General features: G+C 40.8%; 1 pseudogene; it reads right to left on the bottom strand.

Moving 5' to 3' along the window:
- Window positions 1-3,263: 3,263 nt before the first annotated feature.
- Window positions 3,264-3,787, bottom strand: LOC125175789 (ribosomal biogenesis factor-like; annotated as a pseudogene).
- Window positions 3,788-9,246: the final 5,459 nt, after the last annotated feature.

Here is a 9,246-nt window from a genome sequence, read left to right as displayed (position 1 = left end):
TGGGGATAGATAATGCAGTCTTCACCACTGGAGGGACAAAAACCCCTCCCTCAGGTCAGAGAGCCTAGAACCCAGGAAGTACAATTTCTAGCTCAGTTCCTTTGTAATATAATATATGCTAACAAGTTTTTGTTTCCTTTTTTTTTTTTAGCTTGCAAAGATTGTTCCTAAACCATTTGTCAACAGAGAAGATTTGATTCTGAGAACATGTTATGGATTTTCTATTGCAATGGTCCAATATAATTTAGTAGACAATAACACCCATAGAAATGTGTGGGAGCTTTGCTGTCAAGTCCTGTAGTGTTTTAATAAAGGAACCTGTCATTTTTCTTCAGCTAAATTTCAGCTAGAAATAATATTAGGTGAGTTTTCATTGCCCTTCATTTCATAGCCTTTCTGTAATTTGGACACCTTAATGATTTCATGCAAAATTCTCTGTCTAAAGAGTCTTGGTGGCTTCTGTCTGATCTTGGTTTTTGCTTTTGATGCGGATTACTTATGTGCATCCATCATGGTAAAAACAGCAGAGTTTGGGCAAACACTGCTCTCAGACCTCCGCTCCCTTTCAGGCCTGGAGATCCTTCATCTAACCCAGTTCCATTCTTGTGCCTCTTCCCGCTGGCTTCCCCAGTGCCATTTTTATTAAAGCCCCAGCTCATCCCACATTCAGCCGCATGACTTCTTACAGGCTTCAGAATAAATCACCACATTGCTCCGATCTTGGCTTCTCTGCCCTCAGCTTTCAATTAAATTTAGAATTGACTTTAAAGGTACAACCTCAATGTACATGGTTGAAAATGACCTTGTTTCCCCTTTCCCACCACCTGCGACTTCCTGCGCAGGGCTCTTATACTCCAGCTCCTGGTTCAAAAAGTAGAAACAGGAATTTGCTACATGCTCCTGTGGCAAACTATAAGTCTCAAGCTGTTTAAAGTCTTTAAAGTCCCATCCAAAAGGTAAAGTACACTCTGCAGAGAGAAATCTGGGGGCCTGAATCTCCGGCTGCCTGTGTTCAGGAAGAGACACAGAAGGAGACGAAGAAGAAGAAGAAGAAGAAGAAGAAGAAGAGAAGGAAGAAAAAAAAAAAAACCTTTGAGCTAAACACTTAATTTGTTTAATTTCTATGGTTTGCATTCAAGATGATTCATCTATTTATAATACGCATCACTATTAAAGTAATTATATTAAGTTAATATAAATGATCTATGACAATATTATAAGGACGCCAAAGCAGACTTTAACATCAAAACTGACTTTCATCTTTTGTCTTGTCATTTGGCTTCCCACTCTTAGCAAGGAATAGAGCATATAAGCAGCAGGTTTGGGCTATTCAGAATCGGACACGCTCCTGCCAATTTCTCCCTCCTCCCTTTAGAAGACTTTACCAATCAGAAGGACCGAACTGGAAAACCTGTCTTACTCTATTCAAAACCATTAGTATTTCAAGGCGCTTACTTGTATCTAAGAGTAATAAGTTTCCTCCCAATGTGGGAAAGAAGAAGGAAAGAATGATTTGATTGCCTAAAAAAGGATAAAACAAGATCTGCTATGTGAAAAAGATGTATACATTCAAAGTGCTCTGTAAGTATAACAGGGCAGTTTATTAATTCAACCATTGATTAGTTATTATCTACTATGCATCAGGGTCCAAGGAAGCTGTACAGTGTTTGTGACCTTGAACCTTCATTTTCTCTCCTCTAAAATGGGAATAGAGACCCTTTATTTCAGGGTGTGTGAGAATCAAGTGGAAGAATAAATGTAAATCACTTAAAATCAGTTCTTGGCACATAATAAATACTGAGTGAATAGCTTTATATACAAATATGAAAGAAGTATCCCCAAATGCAAAGGGATTTACAGCCTAATGAATTCTTATTCTAAAACCTCTGCCTTTTGCGTTTGACCCTAAAATTTGAAAAGCTTCAAGGTTTTAGCTATGCAAATCTCAGATCAAAATACTTTCCTATTGATTGCCCTTTAGAAAGATTTACTGAGAACATGTGGGTGCTTTACCAAATAAGGAAGAAAAATAAAAGGAATTAACACATGTTAACTCACTAAATGTATCTCAGTGATTTTGCATCTTATTTTTCCCACTGTCTTATTAAATCCTAATTAATAGATAGGCATAAATAGTCTTATGTCCTAGATGGGGACACCGAGGCTCAGGGAGAGTCAGTAACCTCCCCATCATCACAGGGCTAGGAAGTGGAGAGGATGGGATTCAAACCATGGTATGTGGTTTCAGAGTCCATGCTCTTGTCCAGCATTGCCAGCTGCCCCCTTCACCCTGTTACATCCGATGGAAGGAGATCTGTAATCCTCATCTGAAAAGACAAGAGTTACATGAGATCTTCTTCAAGTAGAGGGGGACATTTTTTAGAAGAAAAATATTGCAACTATTAATTTCTTGCTTAATCTTCTGAACAGCAGAATAATAATGGGATTCCTTCCTTTCCACTTAAAGTCTTCCAGGTAGAACCTTCCTTTTTCAGTTCTAAAAGATCACTATTGACACGGACATTTTTGAGGACTTGGATTCTCCTTCCCTTTAATAGTGCTTATGCTTTTCTGGGAAAGCAAATCACACAAAAATTTAAAACTGTGAATCAAAAAGTTAGGAAAGAAGGTTCCACTGTACAAACCTTGTTTTGAAAGCCTGCAGCCATCCCTGGTATTAGCTGATCTCTTTGCACCTCCACATTTTATAGCCTTCCTCAAACTCCACTCTTCCTAAGTGAAACATTCCTGCTCCTAGTTCAACCTCCCTCCCTGGACTACAAGAACGATGGTGATAGCTTGTGCAAGTCCAACCAGGAGTCCAAGTGCCTACCGAGGCTAAAGACATGTTTGCTGGGCAGGGCTGATGGATAGCTCCTTAGGATACTAACAGTGTTTAGGGAGTTGAGTTCTCTTCTGCGCCTACCCCTGACTATAGATGAGGAAGACCACAATTGGTCAAAACCAGCTAATTAAAATTGAGTCACTCCGTAGAAGGCCAAATGGCCCTAGATAAATAGAAATTTTTCATTCTTACCTGCCCCCCATTCTCCTTCCTTTCCTTCTCTTTGTCTCTTTTTTAGTTCTAGAAATAATTATCCTTTTTTGACTGCCTACATAAAGGCACCCCACAGTTCATCTCACTTGGCAGTAGCCTAAACAGCTCCTTATCCTTTCTATATAGACTTTATTTACTTTTTAAAAAACGTACAAAATACTGAATTTATTGCTCTTTTTGCTGTACTTGGTATATCCACACTGTATTACACTTGAGCCGTTAATCTTGTTGCTTCATCACCATTAACTGGTTCATTTTCTTCTTTTCTTTCATTCCTTCCTGTTAATGTTTATTTATTTTTGAAAGGAGAGTGCATGAGCAGGGGAGGGGCAGAGAGAAAGGTGGACAGAGGATCCGAAGTGCTCTGAGAGCAGACAGCCCCAGGCGGAACTCAAACCCATGAACCACAAGAGCATGACCCGAGCCAAAGTCAGATGCCCAACTGACTGAGCCACCCAGGTGTCCCTAATTGGTTCATTTTCATGTCACTGCTGAGGAATCAGCTGTTTCTGCAGAGGTTCAGGGGAAAGGCCTTTTGAGAAATGTGGAAGTTTCTTTTGTATATCTACAAAAGCTTTATTCACTGTTCACTTTTTCATCGCTCACAATGTTAATCTTCATAAGATTGGTGGGAACTGGTTTTGCTTTGTTTTTCGTCTTACAGTTCTTTTGCCTGGCTGTATGGAATACATTCCTGGACTTCTGCCCTCTTAGTTTGTTCTTGGCCATTGTCTTCCATACCCTTGCAGCAACTCATGCTCCAGGCAAGACATCTGCCTTTCTGTGTAGACTTTAAAGTTCAAGGATGAGAAAGAATGAAGGATGAAAATAACTAGCAACCAGAAAGAAGTTTAGTTATTTATCACTCCAGTAGTTGTGTGCGTTTATGTGTGTTTTAATGTTCCAAAACTCGGAAATTGAACCCATCATTCACCAGGACATATTTTTTTATTGGCCAAATATATTTACAATAAGGTTGTCATTCCTTTTATGTGTATATCATTTTCCAGTTCAAAGCACTTTCACATGCACAACAGCTAGACTTAAATCATAGCACCCATTTTGCAGATCTGGAAACTGGACTCAGATGGACAAAGGGGCATGCCAAGGTCGCAGACCTAATGAATTAGTCACCGCACCAGAATTAAAATCTGGCTTTCTTATTTATTATGAGCTTCTTTTGTGGGGGGAAATGGGGTACTACTCTCTATACAAGGTTTATATCCTAGTCTTCGAGATTTCCTCATGGGGGGAGAAAAGTACTATTCTACAAACAATGTCTTGGAGCCGATGTCAGGAACAGACTTTCAGGTAGTGTACCAGCGGTATACCCTACTTAATATGACTTATGGCTTCACAAGATTGAAAGACATTTTGTGGCAAAAAGACCTGAAATCACCATTTAATAGAATATAACCACGGAAAAGTTATTTGACCTCTTTGAGTTTGCTTCCTCACCTACAAAATGGTGACAATATTGCTAATCCCACAGGGCTGGTATAAGGCTTAAATAAATGACATTCACAAAGCACTCTGCTAGTAGATTGTAGATGCTTGGTGTTAGAATTCTTTTCCTTCTCTTGAAAGAAAACGTGCTGCCAGAATTAGAGAGTCAGGAGACTAAGGTTAAGGGAGGCTGAGGTACCAGGATTCCCTCTCCCTTCTCAAGGACCTTCCACCTGCAGGCCATAGCTCCCTCCCAAACTGTAAGACTCAGATAGGAGGTAGGGATAGGTAGGTAAAGGTCAGATCACAGGAACCCTGGTAGGCCATGGCATGGACTTCGGAGTGACCTGATCAGAAAGCAATTTGAGGTTCTTTTTTCTGTTCCTCCAACTCACCAAGCTTGTTCCTACGTCGGGGCCTTTGCACTTCCTCATTCCTCTGCTTAAAACACATGAACCGGGGCGCCTGGGTGGCTCAGTCAGTTGAGTGTCTGACTTCAGCTCAGGTCATGATCTCGCGGTTTGTGAGTTCAAGCCCCGCGTCGGACTCTGCTTGCCGACAGCTCAGAGCCTGAAGCCTGCTTCAGATTCTGTGTCTCTCCATCTCTCGGCCCCTCCCCTGCTCATGCTCTGTGTCTCTCTGTCTCTCGATAATAAATAAATGTTTAAAAAAAAAAAAAAAGAAACACATGAACCTTAGGTGGTCACATGGCTCACTCCCTGACTGCATACTGTGCCATTCAAGGAGGCTGTCTCTATCCAAATTAATTAAAATACCATCGCCCTGACTACTAGTCACTCTTCAATCCCTTAGCCTTTTATCTTGATTGGATTTTTTTCCTCAACACTTACCAATACCTGAAATTATACTACATATTTACTTAGTCTATCTCTTCTGCTAGAATGTAAGCTTCATAAAGACAGGGACCTCATCTGCCTCGTCACTCTATTTCCCCGATACCTAAAGGAATGAATGGTAAATAGTAGGTGTTTAATAAATAATGAAGGAGTGAATGTGGATATTGTTATATAAATGAAATAATGTATTCTAGGACCAGTTATTAGTTAGCACTGTGGATTTCTCAGACTGCCACCTTTATATCTGATTTTAACTGCTAAGTGCATTTTCAGCATTACATTAGGATCCTTATAAAGAATAACTTATAGGGGCACCTGGGTGGCTCAGTTGGTTAAGCATCGGACTCTTGGTTTCGGCTCAGGTCATGATCTCACAGTTTCGTGAGTTCGAGCCCCGGGTCGGACTCTGTGCTGCCAGCACAGAGCCTGCTTGGGATTCTCTCTCTCCCTCTCTCTCTCTGCCCCTCCCTGACTCACATTGTCTCTGTCTCTCTCAAAATAAATAAATAAACCTAAAAAACATTTTTTTTTTAAAAAGAACAATTGTAAATGTCATATTCCAAGAAATTGTATAAACATGAACTATTCTCTAAAATTGGCAATTTCACTTAGAATGATGCCAAAGGCGAGATGGCAGGAAGAATTCTAAACCATAGACCTGATCTTATCACCTGTCTGCCCCACTCTTCAGTGGCTGCCATCATTCTGGGCAATCTTCAAAAACTCTGCTCTGAAGGACCCTTGAGATCTCTTCAGAGTTCTTGTGTGTCCCCTTGCATCATCTCCTATAGAGGGCACCTGTTCCCCCACTTGATATTAGTAACACCTCTTTTCATTCTCACAAGTGTCCTGATTTCAGTCATGATATATATGGTCAGCCTACTTGTTTCACCCTTTTCCACAAGGCCTTCACTCTAACCAGACCCATCCACCAGCAGGTCTCCAAACAAGAAAGACTCTTTTGTACCTTCTTTGAGCAATTTTTCCTCAGCCTAGGATACCTTTCATTCTTCCAGATTCCAACTCTAGTATCAACCCCTCTAGAAAGGCTCTCCCAGAAATTTTCCTCCAGCCTAATTTAGATTAGGCAAACACCCCAGGCTGCTTTGGAATTGCTTGAGGAGCTTTTTGAAAATACAGCTTTCTGGGCCCCTCCACCTCATGTTGGGATTCAGCAAGTCTGGCGTGGGGCCCAGGAAATCTGCTTGCCCCCCCCCGCAACTGTTCCCACAATATCTTCTGTATGCTGTTCCAGGTATCTCTCTGTTGTAAGCTACTTAACTGTTTCCTTCAGGTGTCTATAAACTCCTTGTGGGCACGATCCATGGCCCTCACCTTCAGTGAGTCTCCACTTACTAGAATCAGCACTCCGTAAATGATACATGAAGAAATGAATAATAACAGCAAACATTTACAGTAACACTTATCATGTGCCAGGCACTGTCCTATGTGTTTTTTTGTGTCTTAACTCATTATTTCAGAAGATATTTTAACCCTTAAGGGCATAATCATTAACTTGTAAGATAAAGGATATTAGGAACATTAAGGTACTAAGAATTAACTCTAGAAAGTGCAAGGTGTAATATATAAATTTTTTTTAAGTAAACATTTTTTTCACAAACCTTTTTCTAATGTTTATTTATTTTTGAGAGAGTGTGAGTGGGGAGGAGCAGAGAGAGAGAGAATCTTAAGCAGACTCAGTGGTGTCAGCATGGAAGCGGCCGACACGGGGTTCATACTCACACGGTGAAATGATGACCCGGCGGAAGTCAGAGACGTTTAACCGACCGAGCCACCCAGTTGCCCCAGGAAACATTTATTTTAAGACAGAATACTTCTTGAAAGTCTTCTACGTACATTGAATCATGTTGATCCTTTCCCCAAATGAGTACCCAATGTGCCTTCCTGGAGAACTTTGTAAGTCTGACTGAAGTACCTATGATTTCATTGCTATGTCTGACCTTTCCTGACCGTTCTGTGCTGGGCCATCACCTTGCACCTTCCAGGGTTTTGTTTTCTATCTCAGACCTCTTTAACAAAATGCCTGGGGAAAAGAACAGGAGTGGAGCTTCTTCACTATACCCTTCAACTTTAAATGTTAGCACTCTCTGTGGATATCCTGTAAAATTAAGGGGAGCTCATGAAGGGCTTGTGACTCACAAAGAGCTTAAAGCGTTTTAAATGTACAGTTCTGGTAACGGTGTCAGATTATGGATTTCCAAATGGCAGCCACAATCATGATTTAGAACAGATGGCCAAACCTCAGGCAACAGAATCAACAGAATTTTCTGCCATCCCAAGAGGCTAACAGAATCCAAGAGAAGTATCTGACATCACCTAAATTGGTAAACAGCTCAAAACAATCTTAATTAACAGTTTGCTGGAGCACTTAATGACAGAGAGCATGCCTCAGTAGAAATTGGTACTCTTAGGCAGCTCTCATATATTATTAACTGCATAGGGAAGATGGTCGAATGCCCTGGAAAAAAACAGTCAAAATTAGAAATTAGGAAATCTTGATTTTGGTCCATGCTGCGACACTAGGTGACCTTGGGCAGTAATTTGAACTTTCTGAACCTATTTCCTAGTTTATGAGATGATGTCTAAGTTCCTTCTTTTAGCTTCAAATGTGTACCCCCAGGCAACTGGGGGGTCAGGGAGAGCCTAAGTGTAAATGGGTAGAATAAGAATCATGCAAACATTATGGTAAAGTAAAATCCATCTTTCAACATACAAGAGGCTCAGTAGTGAAAGGTAACTCCTATTATTCATGTTGTTCCCAGAGTTCCTATGGCAGAGCAAATTATTTTCCTAGAACTATTAATGCTTGCAGCATAGCAAACCATAGTGCCTATGGGTAAAAGGAGCCTGTCTGAAATCAACAAAATCATGTAACATTGTCAGTTAAGAAATGTCGAACTGTTTTTCATGTGGTCTTCTTCAGGTGTCAGTGTCGTCAGTCTTCTGGAACAGCCTTGGAAGAGAATAAGTTATCTTTTCAGCATTGCTTGTTAACCGGCGCAAGAAACCAATGAGGAAAGACTCTACAAAGTCCCTCAGCAAGTCGGCTAACATGCAGTCTCAAAAGTTTCAGCCTGAAATAACCCAGAGCTAGTCAGGCCTAGAGGCCAACAGGCAAATTTCACTCTGTATTTTTTTTTTTTTTTATCCTCCCCATGTTTCTTTGACAGACTTTTTTTTTTTTTTTAACGGTCTACATTCAAGTTTTCTGGAAAAGTTATGGTGTGTATTTTGTGGAAGTGATGGAAGAAGAGAGGTTGAAGAGAAGGGACATGGGAGTAGAAGAAGAAGACAGAATTAAACTCCCCGGGGAAGGAAGCCTACTGCTTCTCAAGTTACCATTTGTAAACGCTTTACCCGGTTCTGTTTGGCCTATTGTCCTGGGTAAATCATCCATTGAAAATCAAGCCCTTCAGCTCATTATATATTCTTCATTTGAGGTGACCAGAACTATTTCCTGAAACCTGGTTTGGGTGCTAATTACCTGCTCAAACACCTTGGAAATACCTCCCTGGATTTGTCACAGGAAAATTTCACTTTTTTATTTTTCTTAAATTGAGCACACTTATTGCAAGTGCCTCTTTTAACTTCCCAGTCGTGACAATAAAGGCCGTCTGAGGGAGCAGAGCCTTCTGCTGCTCTGGTTACTGAGAAGTAACGCTCACTCCTCCCCAGCTTCCCCAAGGCGTAGCTTGCAGCTCTGCCTCAATTGTAGAGAAATGTTTACCGAAGTCAGCCACATCTTTCTATACAGAGAAGTAAGCTGCTTTTTCTTCCAGGGCCTCTCTCTCCCCTCCTCTGCACTGAGGCAAGAGCCTCTTTTTACAAATACCCGAAGAAACTTGTACAAAAGAGAATCGCACT

Source organism: Prionailurus viverrinus, chromosome C2 (assembly GCF_022837055.1).
Source record: "Prionailurus viverrinus isolate Anna chromosome C2, UM_Priviv_1.0, whole genome shotgun sequence".
NCBI classification, from domain to species: domain Eukaryota; kingdom Metazoa; phylum Chordata; class Mammalia; order Carnivora; family Felidae; genus Prionailurus; species Prionailurus viverrinus.
The sequence above is the reverse complement of the archived record's forward strand: the minus strand, read 5'-3'. Positions and strand labels throughout refer to the sequence as shown.